General features: G+C 46.4%; 1 pseudogene; it reads right to left on the bottom strand.

The window, feature by feature from the left end:
* Nucleotides 1-20,318: 20,318 nt before the first annotated feature.
* Nucleotides 20,319-21,696, bottom strand: LOC123067355 (aspartic proteinase CDR1-like; annotated as a pseudogene).
* Between the last annotated feature and the right edge of the window lie 1,726 nt (nucleotides 21,697-23,422).

Below are 23,422 nucleotides of genomic sequence, written 5' to 3'. Positions count from 1 at the left end.
AAGCCAATGGATCCATTCTCAAAGAAGCAAAAGTTCAAGGCTGAAGATTTCTTCAGCAAGCATGTGTTCTTCACTGACTATAACCCCTATGTCTCTGCTCGCATAAGGAAGAGGCGCTTCTGGACTGCTAGTCAAGCTAATTTCTATTCCTTAATACTGTTCAACAAAGACAAAGTCTTCGATCATGAACATATTCCTCATGTGGACATGGAGTCTCTGCCGTGCTTCGAGCCAGTCCTCAATGTTCTTCACGATGCTGGACTGTTAAATTTCTGCACTGACATCTGTGATTGGAATGAAGAACTCATTCTTCAATTCTATGCAACGCTGCACATCACAGGAAACTCTAAAGATGTGAATTCATGGGTGCTGGACTGGATGTCTGAAAATACTCACTACAAGGCACCAGCAACTGAATTGCTTCGTGCCCTCCCACTCAGTCCTCCCCTTGACGGTGCTCGTTGCGTCTACAGTGAACCTGAACTTTCAAATCATTTCATGCAAGTGCTGATGAAGCCTTTGAAGCCAGGGAAGGCTCCTCGAACCAAATTCCTCGTCAAGGAATTACTATATGTGCCCCGCACTGTCTATCGCATTTTGACGAAGACAATGAGTCCAATCAAAGGCCACGACTCAAATGATGAAGAGGTCGTTGGCATCATGAAGAACATGCTTTTCAATATCATTCATGGCGTTCCCGTCAACTTCCATGATTTCTTCATGAGGACTCTGGCGACTATTGCTATGTCACCATTTGAACTGAAGCCTTATGCACCATGGATTATGAGATTCATCAGGACAAGGGCTTCACTAAATTACAAAGCTGACACTTTGAACCATGGCAGCTACTTGCCTCCGATTGAAGTCCTCAGACGGACATATTCCTCAGCTGATGACAAAGGCAAGGCAACTGCTGTGATAGATGAAGGCATTCGTCCATTGGATGGTCAATTTCGCAAGGCTGCATCCTACTCAACCAATGATGACTCTGCCACACATGATTCTGCAGCTAAGCAAAATCCTCAAGCCACAGCACCCAAGGTGATGACTGATCGTGAGTTACTCATCAGTCTTCATCAGAAGGTTGATCGCAATCATAAATGGGTCAAGCGTCAGTTTGGTTCAATTCTTCACAACATGACCTCAACACACAATGCAGTGAAGAAAACCCACTACTACCTCCATGAAACCTTCAACCATACCTGGGTTGTTCTATCACATGTCTACAGCGCTGCAGATATGAAGAATATGGGTCTCAAGGAAGAATTTGACTGGTCTGCACCTCCACCGAAGAAATTCAAGAAAGTCAAGGTTCCTTCCTTGGTGGCTAGCTCCTATTCTTCATCACGCGAGACTGATGAAAATGAATACTTAGACGACATTGCGGCAGGCCCTACTACGACTATCGACCCCAACGCTGGTGCTCCTCCATCAACTTGATATTCTCCAGGGGCGTTAGTCCTCAGTTTCGAACCTTTTGGTCATTCGATGACAAAGGGGGAGAAATTTGAGTTAGTCTTCAAGCGGGTCTATTATATGGGCGTTGTTTTTGCTAAGTTACAACTCTCGTTCTTCTGAAACTTTATTGGATCAAGTTGTAATCTTAAACCCGATGGTGCTCTGATACTTTTGATGCACTGTGATCTGATACTCTTGATGCGTTATTCTGCATGCTTGTTCCTCATTAATATTATTGCACGCATGTTGAATTTTGAAAGTGCTAGTTATCGACTAGGGGGGTGAATAGGCGATTTTTATCAAATTCTTCAAAACGTGTAAGTTTCGAAGACAAACAATAGAAATGACCTAATTGATATGCAGCGGAAGGTAAACTACAACAAGCAAGCCATAGTCAAGTATACAATAGCGTTAACGTACAAAGACTAATAGCAGCTTGGTAGTAGGATCAGGATGGAAGATAGTACGAAGCCAATCAACAATAGTAGTCAAGCAATGAAGTCAATCAGATAAGACAGATAAGCAATGACTTCACGAAGACAGACTCAAAATAAAGGAGGGAAGAGATAGAACCAGTCACTTGTTGAAGACACAGGATTTGTTGGACCAGTTCCAGTTGCTGTGACAACTGTACGTCTGGTTAGGGAGGCTGAGATTCAACTCAGAAGACCGTGTCTTCACCTTATTCCCCTTGAGCTAAGGACACTTAGTCCTCGCCCAATCACTCTGGTAAGTCTTCAAGGTAGACTTCCAAACCTTCACAGACTTTGTTCACCCGGCAATCCACAATAACTCTTGGATGCTCAGAACACGACGCCTAACCGGCTGGAGGATACACAGTCCTCAAGTGTAATAAGTCTTCAGGTCACACAGACAGAAAGACTTCAGTGATGCCTAACACTCTTTGGCTCTGGGTGTTTGGGCTTTGTCCTCGCAAGGATTTCTCTCTCTCAAATGCTTCGAGGTGGATTGCTCTCAAACGACAAAAGTCGTATACTAACTCTGAGCAGCCACCAATTTATGGTGTAGGGGGTGGGCTATTTATAGCCACTAGGCAACCCGACCTGATTTGTCCAAAATGACCCTGGGTCACTAAGGAACTGACACGTGTTCCAACGGTCAGATTTCAAACACACGCGGCAACTTTACTTGGGCTACAAGCAAAGCTGACTCATCCAGCTCTGGATAAGGTTTGATCTCATTGTCTTCGCTCAAAGACATAGGCTTTGAGTTGAGCATCACTTCAGTCACTCTGACTTAGTTCACTTGGACCCCACTTAACAGTACGGTGGTTCCTATGACTCAACAAAGAAGAAAAGGAAGCAACAAATCCACACAGTCTTCATGCTCCATAGTCTTCACGCAATGTCTTCTCATGTCATAGTCTTCAATATGAATATCTTCTCATACCACTATTGTCTTCAATGTCTTCATACATTTTTAGGGGTCATCTTCGGTAGGTAAACCGAATCAATGAGGGACACTACCTGCGTTATCCTGCAATTCTCACAAACGCATTAGTCCCTCAACCAACTTTGTCGTCAATACTCCAAAACCAACTAGGGGTGGCACTAGATGCGCTTACAATCTCCCCCTTTTTGGTGATTGATGACAAACTGGTTGAAGTTTTCAACGGGGATAAATATGTGAAATTGTAAGGATAGGAAATAGTCTTCATAAGTTGCAAGGGCTCCCCCTGAAGATGTGCATGTAAGTAATTTGCTTTTGGAATGCAAATGCACATGGCAGGTTGTACTTGTGGAGATCCACTTCAACTTATGAAGATAATTTATCATGCATGAACTGATATAGCAAGTAGAATGACATGCATAATGAAAAATGGACGTCTGCAGAATGATCTAAGTGCGGAAGTTACCATCGCACATGCAGAATTTATCATCGCATCACAGTGAAGCAAATAAGTAGCAGACGACCATCAAGTTTAGGTGTTACAACTCAGAGAACCAAATGTTTTTTTAAAAAAAAGGCAAGAGTTGTAAGCACGCAGCAAAATATAATGCAACCGCCCATATGAACCCGCTTGAAGACTATCAACTCATACGCTTCTCCCCCTTTTGTCAGTAAGGACCAAAAAGGTTTGAAGACATAGAGCCTCTACTCGTCAACATGAGTAGGTGAAGCAGCAGGGTTGTCGTCATTGGGTGGCGGTGCAGATGAACTTGGTGCAGTGTCGATGCGCGCAGTTGTAGGAGGTAGTTAAGTAGCATCATCTTCTTCATTGATCACTCTCGCATTTACCGTTGCCGCGGAGGAAGAATATTCAGAGTCTTCAAGAGATGGAGTACGACGTAGGACAGCAGTCCGGGGAGGAGTGGAGTCAAACTGGAATCTTTCATTGAAGCCATCGTCTTGAAGATCTGCTTCAGCACTAAGCAGGGTCAAACTCTTCCATGATCGTCGGCAAGTCTCATGAGCAACAAAGGCATTCTTGGTGGCAAGGTTGCGAATGCGATTGACATCCACTAAGATGCTTTGCATCTGTCTCTTGAGCCAGAAATGATGCTTATCCTGTTTCTGATGAAGGGCCACAAGAAGTTCTCGGTCATTGAGAACGCGGGAATGCTTCCGAGGCCTTTGGGCAATGGTGCTTTCAGTGGCTTCAGTAGGTGCTCGGTGAGGCAGGCGAGTATTTCTAGCCAAAGGATAGATTCGTGTCGCTGCTTGAACACCTTCAATAGGCTGAGTGAAGCTTTGATGCTCGGCATTCTGAAGACAAAGAGGCTTCTTGACAGGATCAGGGTATATAGCTTCAACCGACATATCAACTTCAGGTAGAAAAATCACATGATTGCGAGCAGAAGGTTGATAGTTGACAGATGAGTGTCGCTTGATGAGGCGCATGACCCATGGAGCATAAAACTTCAGACCAAATAGGTCAGAGCCAGAAGCAGCAAGTTGTCTGATGAAGAAATCTTGTGCATTGAAGCTGATGCCATTGAGAATATAGAAGACCAATGTCTTCATAGCTCCTTCAAGCTTTGCCGCTGATGAATGTCCTTTGATAGGCCATTGAGTTCGCCTGATGATGTGATATATGGTGCGTGGAAGATACTCAAGGTCTTCAACAAAGAACTATGTTGGATATTCAGCATCTCGTGGCAAAGGCTTCATCATGCTCAGCATCTGACTCATATTGGGTTCAGGCTTATGAAAGATGCTTTCCAGAGCATTGCGGTGATTTTGACAACCAGGTTCATAGAGTTCCCCGGGAGTGGATAGGCCTGTAAGCTCGATGATATCCATAGCTTTGGCTTCATGATGAACATTTCCGGTCATCCACTCGAGAACCCATGTCTTCATATCTCTGTTGTAGCCGCGAATGTGCAGAGTAGCATAGAATTGAAGCAATAGCTCTTCATTCCAGTGTTCTTTATCTGTGACAAAACTGAGCAGTCCAGCATCTCGAAAGCAGTCAAGTGCTTCTTCTAAGCAGGGCAGTCCAGTAATGGCTTCAGTGTCGAGGCGCATATGAGGGAAAATGCGCCCTTGATCATACAGAACACAGGAGTAATAGCTTCGCTGCTGATGACTCCAGAACCGATCTGATGATATTCTTGGCTTCGTGTAGGGGTTCTTCGAGCTGTCAAAGAATGTGTTGTGGCTCTTAAAGCCATTTGCATTGAAAGACCTGACAGCGGTGGCAGTACCAGGAAACCTTGGCAGTCTTGGCTTGGGCTTCTGGACCTGAGGCCTATGCTCAATGTGATAGTCAAATTGAGGACCAGAGACATTAGGCGGAGGGACCAGAACGGGCCATCTTACTATGACGAGCTCGCCATGGTTGTATGCTTGCTCAATTGTATAGGGCCGTGGAGGCGGAACAGGAGCAGTGGCAGCAGCTGAGGCTTCAGGCTGCACAACAGGTGCTTCAGGAGCAGTATCCTCGTTAGCTTCAGGTGTAGTGGCCTCATTAGCTTCAGGCACACTGGTTGGTTCAAGCTCCACATTAGCGTCGGCCATGACAACGTCATTGGCTTCACTTGTGTTGGTTGTGGCAGCTTCAGGATTTTCAACCTCCACTTGAGGAGCTGGAGGGTCTGGCACAGACACATTCACTTCATGAACTGTTTCTTCAGGCATGGGGGGAGTAGAGACAGGCTCTTCTTGACGTTCTTCATCGGCTGATGCAGCCGGATTGTCTTCAGCAGCTTGTGCTTCAAACACAGAGACATTCACAGTTGGAGTGGCTTCAGAGAACACTTGACGTGCAACAGGTTGACGGTGCACTTCTCCATCTGGAACGCTCAGAAGAGAGACTTGAGGCCTTGGTCCTTTGTGAAGCCTTTGTAGTACAGGTGACGCCTTTGGAGATGGAGTGGGAAGGTCCTCATCCTCTTCAACTTGGACGGATGGTGTGGTTTGTTGATGTTGTTGGGGAGTACTTGGGGTTTCTTGTTCTTGCGGGCGATCAGCCCATGAAGCATCCTGAGCAATTGGCGTCAGAGGACGACCAATGCTGATGATTTCGCTGTTCGTACGAACAGGCGATGATACCACATTGTATTCAATCTGAGGAAGAACTTCATCATCTTCAACATTGTCATGATGACCAATGTCTTCAGCAGCGGTGGGTTCAGCTGCTGGTATATCTTCAGCTTCAGGAGCCTCTGTGGAAGCAGGCTCATGAACAGTTATGCGAAGTTCTTGGGATGCAGATGTAGGACGAACCACTGAGATGGGTTCAACAACAAGGGGCTCTATGGGAGCAGCCCGACTCTTCTTGGTCTTGCCCTTCTTCTTGGAGGGAGCGGCATCAGAGGCTTCAGTATTCTTCCTCTTTCTGGCTTCAGCCTCTCTAGCCCTCATCTTCTTCTATTCTGAAGCGGTTGTGGTGGCCTTTGGCTTAGAGCCAGTCATGCTACTTGGGAAGATAATGTGAGGAGCTTCTTGGCTTGAAGGTGCAGGCTGGTCAGCAGGAAGCTTCTTCTTTTTCTTTGCAGCCATCCTGGGGTCAATGCCAGGACGGCCACGTGACTTGCGCTTCTCAGCCTCATTGTAGGCAAGCACACACTTATCAGCCAAATTCTTCATACGCTCGCGAGAGCCTTGAGCTTCTTGGCGCTTCTTCAGAAAATCTTCTTTAAGCTCATGCAACATGACTTTGAAGTTTCGGACGTCTTGAACACTTAGCTTGGCCACATGCTTCTTGAATTGAGCCTTCTCATGATCAATCTTGTTCTTGAGCTCAACGATTCGCTGAGCGAGAGCCAGCTCAGAAGCAATGGCGCCATTGAAGGCGACACTGAGACCAATGGGAAGTTGTAAATCTTCAAAGCTAACATTTGGGGTGTCGAACCACTCATCAATGAAATTGTGGATGATGGCCACATCAAAGAGAGGCAAGTTGTTGAAGATTTCAGCCTCTTCCTTGCTCTTTATCAGCTGCTCAAGAGCATCATCAGCAAGATCTTCATCACTTGATATATCAATGGGTTCTTCACGCAGAATGGCGGCAGGAGTCAAGGCTTGATCTGTATGCCTGACAAGTTGCTTTTTCTTCTCCGTCTTCTTGGAGATGCGGGATTGATCTTCAGACTGCACACTGGCTTCAGGAGGTGCAGTGGCCAGTGGCTTCACACGAGAAGCTTTTGGAGGTGCAGATTTAGAAGCCTTTAGCTTCTTTTGCTTCTGTGGCTTCAGAGGAGGAGTTGGGGCTTCATCAGAATCAGCCTCATTGACAGAATGATCCACTTTGGCACCTTGTACCAAGATGTAGGAGATGAGGCCATCAAGGTTTGCAAAGGGGCCAATTCTGTTTTCTTCAGCTTCACGTGTGCCATCATCACGGGGAGCAGAGGGACCAGGATTGAAGTCTAATCCCCATGACTTCTTGTTTTCCTTTGCTGAAGCCATAGCAAACTGAAAATTGCGCTTGAAGAGATTGTCATCACGACACCAGAGTAAGGATGTGGGATCGGCATTCTCAGGCTGAGGTCCACGGACCATGCACGGATAGAAATCTTGGGTTGAAGACCTCAATATATAATATCACCCCAAGGGCTCTTGATAGCATTTTTCTCTGCGTACTCCTGGGTGACGAACTTGTACTTGTACCACTGTTCAGCCCAATAGCGTCGAATCCATTGGATTCGAGTCTTGCGCTGATTGTAATCTTCTTCAGGATCTGTTTTATACATTTCTACCAGATCCTCAGGCAGATCCTTTGACGTTCCCCCACGACGCTGTCTGCCACCCTTCCTTGCTGATTTTTCTGCAGCCATGAACTTAAAACTGAATGGCTTCAGTACGTTCAGAGGCTTCAGAGATTTACGCTTGCTGGTCAAGCAGGAACTGGCTTCAGGAGAATTGATATGATGCTGTAAGTATTCTGCAAATGAATGCAGACTATGAGAACCAAGGGATTCTCCCACGGACATGTACCTGTGACAGCATTAGAGATGCGAGGGAAGGGGAAGAGGTCATATGCATTCTCAGAAGATTTTGAAGATAAATCAGTTTGAAGACTTTGACCTCATGATGCGAAGACATTCACTTATATGTGATGAGTTGGTTCCAGATTTGTACCAATCCGTGAATAAGTACAAGTGAGGAATCAAACTAGATAGGAAATCTAAGTGAATAGACTAGGCATTATGAGATGCAGACAGAATAGATCTAACATTGAGTAGGTAGAAACCACTTTCGGTAAGTAGGATGAATCTATGAAGATCAAAAAGGTGGTAAAAATAGAGTTATAATTACCGCACGACGAACTGCTAGATGGGAAGAATGAGAGGCCGAGCAGTTCAGCCCACCGTGCCCTAACTTGGCGACGGAGGACACATACGGCAACGGCGGAGAGGACGATGTCCGCGGCCGGCATCGGAGAAGTCGCGGCAGCTAAGCGCTTCGTCGCCGGCGTCGTCGCGAGCTAGTGGTGGCGCTAGGGTTTTGATGGAGGTGGAGAGGTGGAAGAAGGATTTCTGTACCGCAGGGGACAAGTATTTATAAGTAGGTGAGAGACACAGCGCAATTACGCTGGTGCCCCTGGCGGTTCACATCTGAGGGGTATGTGGCAAGCATGCAACATACTTAGAATTGTCCCACGTTCCCACGCCCACCAGGCATGTCGGAGAGTTGTTCCGGCTTCTCCGGATTTCAACAATAAAGATAAGTCATTTAAAAAGATTTCATGTTTGTCTCTTTGTCTTCTGCTGACTAGGACGCAGAGAAGACATTCGACAGTTTCAATAGAATGCATATGATTTGGACAGATAGAGTTTGAGATAGGAAGCATAGAGAGGTTAGGGTCCGATCATATTCACTTAGTACAAAAGATTCAACTTGAAGACATAGCTATAAGTGAATGCTGTAGAGGACAGAGCGCTAGTGTATTTACATATATGCAATCAAATCATCATAGCGCAGAAAATCATGAAGATAAATTGAAACTGAAGACAAACCAAATGCGAAGTCTTTGCAAAAGTAACGCCATGAGTGAAACACTTCAAACAGAGAAATTTGGTGGTGGCGTTACCCACCGTATAGGAAGTATTAGACCCAGACACGGCACACAATTATCGTGGCGCTCCGAAGTCAAATTCCACGTTAATGTATTCACACTCAGAGTGTAAGTCTTCATTGATTGAAGATATACATTACTTCGTGTGTTGCACATCTAAGTCATCAACATGCATAAGTGTTAGGATGTGTGCCTGATCACAGGACATTTGAGGATTCCAAGATATTTAGCTCACACCGTAACTTGCAAAACCTTTTCTCATCCAAGGGCTTTGTGAAGATATCTGCCAGTTGCTCTTCAGTGTTGACTTGAATGATGTCAATATCTTTCTTCATAACATGATCTCTGAGAAAATGATGACGAATTTCAATGTGCTTTGTCTTCGAGTGCTGAACTGGATTGTTGGCAATCTTGATGGCGCTTTCGTTGTCGCGGAAGAGAGGGACTTGCTTCAGATTGATGCCATAGTCCTTGAGAGTTTGCTTCATCCACAGAAGCTGAGCACAACAAGATCCAGCAGCAATGTATTCAGATTCAGCAGTTGAGAGTGATACACAGTTTTGCTTCTTTGAAGACCAACAGACAAGTGATCGTCCCAGAAAGTGACATGTTCCAGATGTATACTTGTGATCCACCTTGTCACCAGCATAATCAGCATCCGAGAATCCAACTAGATCAAATCTTGAGCCCTTTGGATACCATAATCCGAGTGTTGGGGTGTAAGCCAAATATCTAAGAATTCGCTTCACAGCTAAGTGATGCGATTCCTTTGGTGCCGCTTGGAATCGAGCACACATGCAAACACTAAGCATAATATCTGGCCTAGATGCACATAGGTAAAGTAAGGAACCAATCATGGAGCGGTATACCTTTTGATCGAACTCTTTACCATTGTCGTCGGGACCAAGATGGTGTTTGGCTGGCATTGGCGTCGTGTAACCTTTGCAATCTTGCATGCCGAACTTCTTCAGATAGTCTTTGAGATATTTTTCTTGAGATATGAAGATGCCATTCCTTTGTTGACGAATTTGAAGACCAAGGAAGAACTTCAGCTCACCCATCATGGACATCTGATATTGCTCTTGCATCATGTATCCAAATTCATCACTATACTTCTGGTTGGTGCAGCCGAAGATAATGTCATCCACATATATTTGGCACACAAACAGTTCACCATCATATGTCTTTGTGAAGAGTGTGGGATCGAGGGATCCTGGTTTGAAGCCTTTGCTCTTCAGGAAGTCTTTGATTGTACCATACCAAGCGCGAGGAGCTTGTTTGAGGCCATACAGTTCTTTGTTTAGTTTGTACACCATATCAGGATGTTTTGGATCTTCAAAGCCAGGTGGTTGAGCAACATACACTTCTTCTTCAATCTTGCCATTAAGGAAAGCACTTTTCACATCCATTTGATATAGCAAGATGTTGTGGTGATTAGCATAGGCTAGCAGTATGCGAATAGCTTCAAGCCTAGCCACAGGATTAAATGTTTCATCGAAGTCAATTCCTTCAACTTGAGTATATCCTTGTGCCACTAGACGTGCTTTGTTTCTGATGACCTGACTATGCTCATCTTGCTTGTTCCGATATATCCATTTAGTGCCAATAATGTTATGCTTGCGAGGGTCAGGGTGCTTGACCAGTTCCCAAACATTGTTCAGCTTGAACTGTTGAAGTTCTTCTTGCATGGCTTGAATCCATTCAGGTTCCATAAAAGCTTCAGCAACTTTCTTGGGTTCTGATATTGACACAAATGAAAAGTGCCTACAGAAGTTTGCTAACTGTGTTGCTCTTGAGCGAGTGAGCGGACCAGGCGCATTGATGTGGCCAATTATCTTTTCAATTTGTACTTCATTTGCAGCACGAGGGTGAACTGGACGAAGACCTTGCTCATGCTGATCATTGTCATCATTGGAAGTATTGTCTTCGGTCTGAGCATTGTCTTCAGGTTGGTTTGGTGCAGAAATGATAAGTTCCTCTTCAGGCTGTGCTTCAGAAGGCATGATTTCACCAGTTCCCATCAGCTTAATAGATTCACTGGAAGGAGCTTCATCAAGTGTACTTGGCAGAATTTCTCTTTGTGAACCATTGGTTTCATCAAATCGCACATCCACTGTTTCAACGATTTTGTAGTGGAAGAGGTTGAAGACTCTGTAAGAGTGTGAATCCTTTCCATAGCCAAGCATGAAGCCTTCGTGAGCTTTGGGTTCAAATTTTGACTTGTGATGGGGATCCTTGATCCAGCACCTAGCACCAAAGACTCTGAAGTAACTGACATTTGGCATCTTGCCAGTAAGGAGCTCATAGGATGTTTTGCCCAGAAGCTTATGGATGTAGACACGGTTGATGATATGACAAGCTGTATCAATAGCTTCAGGCCAGAACTTTCTTGGTGTCTTGTACTCGTCGAGCATTGTTCAAGCCATCTCGATGAGGGTTCTATTCTTGCGCTCAACAATGCTGTTTTGCTGAGGTGTGTATGGAGCAGAAAATTCATGAGTAATTCCCATTGTATCCAGATAAAGATCAAGCCCGGTGTTCTTGAATTCAGTGTCGTTATCACTTCTGATATGCTTGATCTTGACGCCATAATTGTTCATTGCTCAATTGGCGAATCGTCTGAAGACATCTTGTACTTCAGTCTTGTAGAGAATTATGTGCACCCATGTATATCTTGAGTAGTCATCAACAATGACGAAGCCATAGAGACACGCCGTTGTTGTGAGGGTGGAGTAGTGAGTAGGTCCAAATAAGTCCATGTGTAGCAGCTCGAAAGGTTGAGACGTTGTCATGATTGTCTTCGAGGGGTGCTTTGCCCTTGTCATCTTTCCGGCTTCACAAGCACCACACAAATGATCTTTCTTGAACTTGACACTTTCGATGCCTATGACATGCTTCTTCTTGACGAGAGTGCGCAAGTTCCTCATGCTAGCGTGCCCTAGCCTTCGATGCCAGAGCCAGCATTCTGAAGCTTTTGCAAGAAGACATACGGCAAGCTGTGGACCTGCTGAGAAATCTACCATGTATAGATCGCCTTTCCTATACCCTTCAAAGACTAGAGATTTGTCAAATTCCATTAGTACAAGGCAACGATATTTTCCAAATATCACAATCATGTTTAAGTCACAAAGCATTGAGACAGACATTAAGTTGAATCCAAGGGATTCAACAAGCATCACTTTATCCATGTGTTGATCCTTTGAGATTGCAACTCTACCTAGACCCAATACCTTGCCTTTACCAGTGTCAACAAATGTGATTTGACTCTTCTCTGATGGACGTAAAGTTGAGTCCATGAGAAGACTTTGATCACCAGTCATATGATTAGTGCATCCGCTGTCAATAATCCATTCTGAAGCTTTTGGTGACATGCCCTACAGTGCAGTTAGGAGGATAGGCTTCACAAGGTATGTTGTGAGGCATAAGCAGTAGATGCACACTTGGATTATCACAGCATAGATGAAAGTTAGCACACAATATGACAGGTAAGCGATTCATATGTGGAATACATAGTAAGTCATTTTATCATGCGTCCCTTTATGTTTTAGGTCCCCAGCAATTATATTGGACGCCATTGATTGCTGGCTGGAGACCACATTCTGCAAAAGAGAGTTAATTCTTCTTCACCACCCACATTTTCAGGGGTGGCTTAGAAGCAATGAGTCTAAGTGCAGCATCTGAGAATTTCGGCTTTGAAGCCCTAGCAAATAGCCTTGCAGGAGATGAATGATACTCATGTGAATAAGCAGAAAAGTTCTTAATTCTATGAACATAGCGGTTTGAAGACACACGCTCATATTCATGAGTCTGAGTGTGTTTTCCCTGCAAAACATTGGCGTTAGGGTGACTCAATTGAGTCATGTGTTCGTAAGTAGCCGTTGGACCATATGATGCCTCTAGTCTGGAGTTTGTCTTCTTCCCTGGTGGTGTCATGATGACATTCACTGGAAGATTCTCCAGACACCTTTTAGGAACCCAGATCTTCTTCATTGGCGGTCCATTCCTGCAGTTAGTACCAATATACCTGGCAAACACTTCACCATTCTAATTTTTGAACAGTTTATAGTTTGCATCAAAGGATTCATCAATGATAATAGGATTAGCACAGGTAAAGCCAGATAAAGTGGATGGATCAACTGAAGGTTCCTTTGCAGCAACCCATGTGGTTTTGGGATACTGCTCAGGCTTCCAGTAGGAACCATCAGGATTCATTTTCCTCTTGAACCCAACACCCTCTTTCCTAGGGTTTCGGTTCAGAATCTGCTTTTTGAGGACATCACACAGTGTCTGATGCCCTTTCAGACTTTTATACATCCCTGTTTCAAGCAATGTCTTCAACCTAGCATTTTCATTAGCAATAGTAGTGGTATCCTCAGAAGAGGGGTTAGTTACCACATCAGTAGTTGAAGACAGAGCAACAGTAGCAGCAATGGAACATTCAGCAACAGAGGCAGCGTTATCACGCTCAATGCATTTTAAGCATGGTGGTTCAAATTCATCCTGAGCGGGACTGATCTGTTGAGCGCGAAATGACTCATTCTCTTTTTGAAGATCTTCATGAGTCGCTTTCAGTTTCTCAAGCTCTTGCTTCCTTTGAAGATAATCATAGGAGAGCTTTTCATAAGTGGTTGAGAGCGTCTCATGAAGACTTTCAAGTTCTTGATACTTAGCATGAAGATTTTTTATGTCTTCAACTAAGGACTGTGAATGTGTCATTTCCGCGTCCAACAGATCATCGCTTTTGTCTAACAGTTTTTGAGTATGTTCCATAGCCCTTTGTTGTTCAGTAGCAATTTTAGCAAGTGTTTTGTAGCTGGGTTTAGATTCACAATCAGAGTCATCTTCACTTGATGTTTGAAAGTAAGCATCGCGTGATTTTACCTTGGCACCGCGTGCCATTTAGCAGTAGGTGGGAGCAGGATCGTCCTTGTCATCATCAGCGTTGGTGTGGGAGTCCTTGTCTTCAGTGTTGAAGATGGACTTTGCGACGTAGGCTGTGGCTAGAGCCAGACTTGCAACGCCAGAGTCGGACTCAGCTTCAGATTCCACCTCTGCCTCCTCAGAAGGAGACTTCTCCTCTGAATCCATTTCCTTGCCAACAAAAGCACGAGCCTTGCCAGATGAGCTCTTCTTGTGAGATGAAGACCTTGATGAGGACTTGGAAGAAGACTTCGAAGATTTCTTCTTCTTCTTGTCATCGGAGTCATATTCCTTGCTCTTCTTCTTCTTCTTCTCGTTGTCCCACTGTGGACACTCAGAGATGTAGTGCCCAGGCTTCTTACACTTGTGACATGTTCTCTTCTTGTTGTCTTGAGTGGAAGCTTCATCATTTCTTAAACTGGATCGTGAAGACTTTCTGAAGCCCTTCTTCTTGGTGAATTTCTGGAACTTCTTCACAAGCATAGCAAGCTCCCTTCCAATGTCTTCAGGATCGTCAGAACTGCAGTCAGATTCTTCTTCTTCAGATGGGGAAAGTTCGGCCATAGTTGGGGCCATAGATATCTCTTTTCATAGAAAGCTGGAACTCATGTGTGTTGAGCCACTCAAGTATATCAGACGGATCGAGTGTCTTGAAGTCAGAACGTTCTTGTATCATGAGGGCAAGGGTGTCAAAGGAGGTGTCAAGTGATCTCAGCAGTGTCTTGACAATTTCATGCTTGGTGATCTCAGTGGCGCCGAGAGCCTGAAGCTCATTTGTGATGTCGGTGAGGCGATCAAACGTGAGCTGGACATTTTCATTGTCGTTTCTCTTGAAGCGATTGAAGAGATTGCGAAGAACACTGATTCTTTGGTCTCTCTGTGTAGATACGCCTTCATTGACCTTGGACAGCCAGTCCCAGACTAGCTTTGATGTTTCCAGAGCACTCACACGGCCATACTGTCCTTTGGTCAGATGACCACAGATGATGTTCTTTGCAGTCGAGTCCAGTTGAATGAACTTCTTGACATCAGTAGGGGTGACACCTTCACCAGTTTTGGGAACGCCATTCTTGACGACATACCAGAGGTCGACATCAATGGCTTCAAGATGCATGCGCATCTTATTCTTCCAGTAGGGATATTCTGTTCCATCGAACACGGGGCAAGCAGCGGAGACTTTGATTATCCCTGCAGTCGACATAGCTAAACTCCAGGTGGTTAAACCAAATCACATAGAATAAGGGAGTACCTTGCTCTGATACTAATTGAAAGTGCTAGTTATCGACTAGGGGGGTGAATAGGCGATTTTTATCAAAGTCTTCAAAACGTGTAAGTTCCGAAGACAAACAATAGAAATGACCTAATTGATATGCAGCGGAAGGTAAACTACAACAAGCAAGCCATAGACAAGTATACAATAGCGTTAACGTACGAAGACTAATAGCAGCTTGGTAGTAGGATCAGGATGGAAGATAGTACGAAGCCAATCAACAATAGTAGTCAAGCAATGAAGTCAATCAGATAAGACAGATAAGCAATGACTTCACGAAGACAGACTCAAAATAAAGGAGGGAAGAGATAGAACCAGTCACTTGTTGAAGACACAGGATTTGTTGGACCAGTTCCAGTTGCTGTGACAACTGTACGTCTGGTTAGGGAGGCTGAGATTCAACTCAGAAGACCGTGTCTTCACCTTATTCCCCTTGAGCTAAGGACACTTAGTCCTCGCCCAATCACTCTGGTAAGTCTTCAAGGTAGACTTCCAAACCTTCACAGACTTTGTTCACCCGGCAATCCACAATGACTCTTGGATGCTCAGAACACGACGCCTAACCGGCTGGAGGATACACAGTCCTCAAGTGTAATAAGTCTTCAGGTCACACAGATAGAAAGACTTCAGTGATGCCTAACACTCTTTGGCTCTGGGTGTTTGGGCTTTGTCCTCGCAAGGATTTCTCTCTCTCAAATGCTTCGAGGTGGGTTGCTCTCAAATGACAAAAGCCGTATACTAACTCTGAGCAGCCACCAATTTATGGTGTAGGGGGTGGGCTATTTATAGCCACTAGGCAACCCGGCCTGATTTGTCCAGAATGACTCTGGGTCACTAAGGAACTGACACGTGTTCCAACGGTCAGATTTCAAACACATGCGGCAACTTTACTTGGGCTACAAGCAAAGCTGACTCATCCAGCTCTGGATAAGGTTTGCTCTCATTGTCTTCGCTCGAAGACATAGGCTTTGAGTTGAGCATCACTTCAGTCACTCTGACTTAGTTCACTTGGACCCCACTTAACAGTACGGTGGTTCCTATGACTCAACAAAGAAGAAAAGGAAGCAACAAATCCACACAGTCTTCGTGCTCCATAGTCTTCACGCAATGTCTTCTCATGTCATAGTCTTCAATATGAATATCTTCTCATACCACCATTGTCTTCAATGTCTTCATACATTTTTACGGGTCATCTCCGGTAGGTAAACCGAATCAATGAGGGACACTACCTGCGTTATCCTGCAATTCTCACAAACGCATTAGTCCCTCAACCAACTTTGTCGTCAATACTCCAAAACCAACTAGGGGTGGCACTAGATGCACTTACAAATTTCATCAGGCACCATATTTCATCATGCATTTCAAATTCTTCATATTATATGTCAAATGCGTGTATGAATTACAAGATATAGGGGGCGATCTCCATGATTCAAATCTTCAAGTGTGCATTGCTTCAAAAGCAAATTCCTCACTATGCACATCTTCAGGGGGAGTTCTTCTATATCTTGCAATCAAATTCCTCAATATCAGTACTTACACTTCACATGTTTATCCCCGTTGAAAACTTAACCTATATTGTCATCAATCACCAAAAAGGGGGAGATTGTAAGTGCATCTAGTGCCCCTTAGTGATTTTGGTGTATTGAAGACTTATAGGTTAAGGGACTAATGTGTTTGTGAGTGTACACAGGTCTATAAGTCTATGAGGAGTTTGATATTTACAGGGAAAGTCGACCCCTAAAAATAAATATCTTCGACTGAAGATTTTGGTATTTCTGAAGACTTTCATGAAGACTTTGAAAGTGAAGAAATTGGTGTATCTGTGAAGACTTGATGTTCATGCGAGGAATATAAAGCTTGAAGACTTTCATTTTCATAGTTTTGTTTTTCTCTTTCTTGAGTCATAGGAAACACCGTACTGTTAAAGGGGGTCGAGGAAATACTAAGGAAAATTTTCCATGTTATGCTCAACTCAAAATCCTACACCTACCAAACCCTTTGAGTGAAGCCTTTGGAAATCTCATATAGTTCAGTCAATTTCTTCAGTGACAGAGACGAAGTTCTTCTGGTCACTGAGGAATTTGTTCTGACTGAGGAGTTAGGAATTTGCCAGTGCGGATTGCCTACACAGTGAGGAACATGATAGCCCTGAGGAATTTGATAGTCAAATTTCCGACCGTTGCTGTGCTACGCACCAGCTGTCCCAAAATATCTTATCCACCTAACGGTCATATCAGACAAGGGCATTTATGTCTTATCATGTCGGGCTGCTCCCTAGGCTATAAATAGCCGCCCCCTACAACCACTAGCTGGTTGGCTGCTCCAAGAGAAACTGACACTTGTCATTTGAGAGCAACCCATCCTCCGAGGACTTTGAGCGAAAATCGTCGATTGAGGAAAAACCAAAACCCAAACACCTACAAACCCCAAAGTGATTGAGCATCACTGAAGAGATTGATCCTGCGTGGATCCGACGCTTGTTACCTTTGAAGACTGTGCTTCTTCCAGACGGTTAGGCATCATGGTCTAGAGCATCCAAGAGGAATTGTGGATCGCCGAGTGACCGAGTCTGTGAAGGTTTGGAAGTCGCCTGAAGACTTACCACGAGTGATTGGACGAGATCTGCATGACCTTAGTTCAAGGAGAATATGGTGAGGACTTGGTGTCCTGAGCTGCGTGCTCAGCGACTGGGTGTCCGGGACTGTGTGTCCTCGAGTTTAAATACTCAGCCGCTCCAACCAGACGTACAACTGAGACAGCAGTTGGAACTGGTCTACCAAATCATTGTCTTCACCAACCTTACTGGTTCTATTTCCTCAACTCTTTCAATTCCTCATTACCGTGTTGAGTGATTGTTCATATCTGTGTTTGAAGACTTTGACTGAAGACTTTCTCAATTTCCTCACTTCAATTTCTTCAGTCTGTTTGTCTTCATCTTGTGTTATCATATGTTTACGCTTCCTGTACTCTGTGCTTGTCTTCATTTCATCATGATGACTATATCCGTATCCTGTTATGCTTACTTCTGAGTACTTATTCCGCTGCTGGTAGTTCTTCGCTAAGGAATTTCCTCACCGACAAATTCCTCAGCGAAGAATTCATAAAAATCGCCTATTCACCCCCCCTCTAGTCGATATAACGCACTTTCAAGATGAACCCAGATATTGGCCGTCCTGGTCCCGGCATATTGCTGCGGCAGCCCCTCCACGCCAAGACCTGGTCACTGCTCCGTCCACATTAATCTTTACCTTGCCATTCGGTGGTGGAAGCCACCTCTTCTGCTGTGCAGGTGAAGTCGTTGGTGTTATTTTATGCTCCTTCCTTGCATTCAACTGACCCAGCTCGTCAATGAAATTGTAAGATATGGTCTGTTGCGGACTCTGAAATACTGATTCATATATAGCCTTCCGCCTCGCAAACCATATAGACCATAGTGTGATTACCAGACGTGTGAAGCTCGCATGGTCCAGGGATTCATTCAACTGAAATAACCAAATCCAAGCATTAACTTCCAAGTTCTCAGACAATTGGTACACAAGTGTGTCATCTGATAAAGCCCATACGCAGCCCGACATTGTGCACGACACCAACGCATGTCTCCAGGAATCAACACAGCCAGAAAGCGGGCATGTATCATGTACCGCCATATTTCGTCGTTGTAATGTATCCGTCGTTGGTAGCGAGTGATGAGCAAGCCTCCAGAGGAATATCCTGACCTTCGACGGTACCTGTAGTGTCCATAACGAACTCCATGATTTTTCTTCCTGTTCGGCATTAGAGGATCCACTTCTTCCTTCGAGCCACTCCTCCCTCTGCAGCTTTGTTTTCAGAAGGAATTTATATGCCGAGCTAACACTGAAATTGCCTTTCTTCTCTGGATGCCATGCCCTGAAGTCTGGTATATTGCGAGTGCAAACAGGGATCTTTAATATAGCGTTGGCATCAATTGGAAGGAAAACACTGCGGATCAGAGCCTCATTCCAAGAGGCTGTCGCCGGGATTAACAACTCTGACACATACCTTGGAGGGTTCGCCACTAGCGACATGATCGATCGTGGTGTCATCTCCTTCGGTATCCAATTGTCTGCCCAAATATCCGTCGTTTGCCCATTGCCAATCCGCCGTATAATGCCCTGCTGTAGTAAATCTCTCCCTTCCAAGATAGCACATCAAATTTTTGAGGGTCCAGTGCCTAACATTGAGCCGCCCAGCAGCAGCTCCCTGCAGGCAACGATGCCACAGGAAGCGCTGCGGGCGACACATTAGCCTGCAAGGGTTCGCGCTCCGCCTCAAATGGTTCGCGTTGCGGGTCGATCACATCAAACGAAACCGTTCGTTCGTTCCGACCTTCAAGCGGAAAGATCCGTTCGACGTGGGATCGCTCCAAATCTGAAGTTCGATCAGTATTGGGGTGCAATGGTCTCCAAACAGGGATCTTTAATATAGGGTTGGCATCAATTGGAAAGAAAACACTGCGGATCAGAGCCTCATTCCAAGAGGCTGTCGCCGGGATTAACAACTCTGACACATACCTTGGAGGGTTCGCCACTAGCGACGTGATCGATCGTGGTGTCATCTCCTTCGGTATCCAATTGTCGGCCCAAATATCCGTCATTTGCCCATTGCCAATCCGCCGTATAATTCCCTGCTGTAGTAAAACTCTCCCTTCCAAGATAGCACGTCAAATTTGTGAGGGTCCAGTGCCTAACATTGGGCCGGCCAGCAGCAGCTCCTGCAGGCAACGATGCCACAGGAAGCACTGCGGGTGACACACTAGCCTGCAAGGGTTCGCGCTCGGCCTCAAATGGTTCGTGCTGCGGGTCGATCACATCGAACGAAATCGTTCGTTCGTTCCGACCTTCAAGCGGAAAGATCCGTTCGACGTGGGATCGCTCCAAATCTGAAGTTCGATCAGTATTGGGGTGCAATGGTTTCCAAATCCGAATCAAATCGAGACGTGGAGATGAAATTAGAAAAAAAAATAAGATCAACCCAAAGGCTAACCCTTGTTGGCTTTTTTTTTTATAGAAGAAACTCCGCGAGCACCACGCGTTCAAGCCTGGACTTGAACTCGGGTGGGCTGGCAGCAACGTCAGCCGCCCAGCCAACAGGTCGACGCTGCGTCCTCGAGATGAAATTAGAAAGGACGTAGCGGTTATTGCATGGTGATCATGAACAGTTAGCTAGCTACAAAGAGACAGAGGCGGAAGGAGATCTCTAAGAGCTGGCGCAGTCGGCGGCGGCGAAGGTGATGGCGCGCTTGTCCAGGTCGAAGCCGACGTGAAAGTCCTGCTGCGCGATGCTCCCGATCGTCGCCACCACCGGCCCATCATCCGTCACCGGCGACATCGCCAGGCACACGGTCCCCTTCCGCGCCTCCACGAACGCGTTACGCGCCGGCAGGGTGATCGCGGCGCCGCCGCCAAACCCCAGCGTCACTTCCGGGAAAAGCTTCGCCCAGGCCTCGGACGACTCACCGGCCACGTCGTAGCACAGATCCACCAGCTTCTCCGGCGACTGCTTCCGCGGGAGCTTGATGCGCCGGGCGACCTCCGCCACGACCTGGTCCAGCAGCGCCTTGTCGAGGTACGTCAGCACCGTGCCGGAGTCGACGATGACGGGGGACCGCTTCGGCGGCGCGATGGTCGAGTTCCCGATCCTGACGGACGCGAGGAGGACTGTGTAGAAGGCGTCCACCGCGGACGGGATCAGCGGCGTGGTCACCGCGCCCGGCTCCGTCACGGCGGCGCGGGCGCCGAAGCTGAGGATGGAGGAGGCGTCGACGAAGAAGGGCGCGAGGCAGTACGAGAACCTCCGGCCGAGCGACGTCGCGGCGCCGATCTGGTTCACGAGGGAGCCGCTCCCGGCGCCGAGGCCGACGTTGCCGGTCAAGCGGAACGCCTTGCCGGTCACGTTCGTGGCGCAGCCGAAGATCACTCTGGGCACTAGCAGCTGCGAGCGTGCGCGGCATCCTACGCAGACGCCGGGAGCGTCGTCGAAGGTGAAGGTCTCGGTGGAGAGGATGCCGGTCGCCGTGGAGCCGTCGGAGTACGTGGAACGGTACCGGCAGAAGGAGTCGGCGCCGCAGGAGGTGCCGTAGGTCGCGCGGCACGAGTCGGACCGGCAGCCCACGAGGCCGTAGGACGACGAGGAGGACGGGTCGAAGACGGCGCTCAGCGGCGCGCCCGGCGGAGGGCCGGCGGTCCCGTTGCTGCATTTGAACCACACGACGTCGCTGCCGGTGTCGAGTGTCGACCAGGGCGAGCATCCGGGTGCGCGGCGTGCCCACGTTGACGTACATCAGGTACTCGAACGGAGTGGACACTACCTCCGACACGGCGCCGCCAGGAGAGCCGCCTGCGTACGACGAGCGCGCCGTGGAGCGCCGCACGGCGGCGAGCACGCGGTCGTACGAGGTCAAAGACGGGTCGTGGAACGGCGACTTGGGAGAGTCCCGGTGGATGAACTCCACGCTAAACCCGCCGCCATCGCCGACGTACGCCGTGCACCCGCACAGCTGCGCTGTCAGGACGAGGACAGCGAGCAAAAGAGCGCGACCCGCCATCGCGCCTAACTCTTCTTATCACTGCTAGCTAGCTCTGCTGATCGCTAATGGCCTCCCTTGCCGGTGTGTATTAGTAGAGAGGTGAATGTGGTATGTAAGGATTTGGCATGAATTGCTGATTTCCCGCCATATGCATGCGTAATGTTAAATTGGAGATTAATGATTTTGAAGGCGGTAATTAAGTTCGTGGTAAAAGATAATTAAGGTGGTTGTACTTGTTATTTAGCACGCGAATATTCCAGCGGCAAGACAGACAGCTGATTTATTTATTTCCTTCGCCAAAAAAAATTGTCATGACTTTAAAATCTCTGGTAATGGTATGAAAAAAAAATCATGTTTTATTTTCTTTCGCCCCGCCACTTTCTGTTCCAAGAGCATCTCTACTGGATCCTGTAAAATAGGATTTTTTTTTTCACACCGTTCTGAGAGATGCCACGCACGGCACCGAGGCCGGCGGCTCCAGTTGCCCCAGGTGAGTAAATTGCAGAAAACCACCACTTTGAAGGCAAGGTCTGCGAAAACCACTACAATATATTTTTTTTGCAAAAACCACCGTGTCTTCCGTAATCTTTTTGCAGAAAGCACTGATCGGCGGATCGGGGTCAGTTAAGCTTGTTTATGACAGGTGGGGCCCGTTTTTTGCGCACGTGGCACCGTCGGCCGTCCCGGCAGCCGTTAGACGGCGTTTGACGACGCCGTATGCCTCTGTTTGATGGACCGGTCAAAAGACCTGTCGGTGCTGCCCCCACTCCACAGTCCCCACTCTGTATCGTTGCTCTTTCGCTCACTCCTCCTCTGTCTTGCTCCTCTGCTTTGCTCGCCGCACCCGCCGCCGCGTCGCCGCGCCTCCGCCGCGTCGCCATGGTGTCCTGGAGCGATGAGTCCGATAGCAGTGAGCACACTGTGGACTACGTCAGCTCAGGTTCTGACGACGGCAGAATTAAGGTAAGTTCAGATTTTTAGGGTTAGGGTTTGTGATTTGGGGGATTTCTTGAATGAGCTTGTTTGCTGACATGTGGATCAAATGCCTGGTATTCCTATGCACTACAGATCCCTTCTACCACTAAAGACTCCGATTTCGAGGGACCTGAAACGGAGTTGCTTGTTCTCTGCAATGAACATCAGAAGGCCGCAGAAAGGCGTGTTGCTTTCGAAGGAATTCACACTGACAGGAGGTTTCTTTGCTGTGCTGAGAAGGTATATTTTGAGTTAGGAAAGTGGATCAGAAACAATTGTTTACTCTGGCAGCATCTTTTCCCCTTGGTCTGGCTACATTGTTAAGTTATGTCACTTTGTTTAGTGTAGCATGCTATTAATAATTTAAGACAGAATATGCATGGGTTACTGGAGCAGGACAGAGGATGCAACTTGTTTAGTATGACATGTTAGGTCATTTGATTGATTTTGTTTACTTTATAGCAGGACAACATTGTTTAAGTAGCATGAGGACATGTTAAAGTAGTCCTATTTTCAGCTAGCAAGCTCAAGCTCTGAATTTAAGGATATTAATTAGATAGTGTTGCTTGGAAGCATTTTAATGTATTTGTTTATGTTAATTCTGATTTTGTTTAGGAATGTGGAAACTGTGGATTAGTTGAATGGATTGATCCAGCTTGGCCCATCACCATTGAGAATGCATTAACCAAGTTATGGTTTATGTATGACCAAAGTAGGAGAGACAGGACTGAGGAAAATCTTATGCATTCATTTGCTGTTCATGACCTGA

This window comes from Triticum aestivum, chromosome 3B, assembly GCF_018294505.1.
Source record: "Triticum aestivum cultivar Chinese Spring chromosome 3B, IWGSC CS RefSeq v2.1, whole genome shotgun sequence".
NCBI lineage: Eukaryota > Viridiplantae > Streptophyta > Magnoliopsida > Poales > Poaceae > Triticum > Triticum aestivum.
Note: the sequence above shows the minus strand (reverse complement) of the source record. Positions and strands in the feature narration are given on the sequence as shown.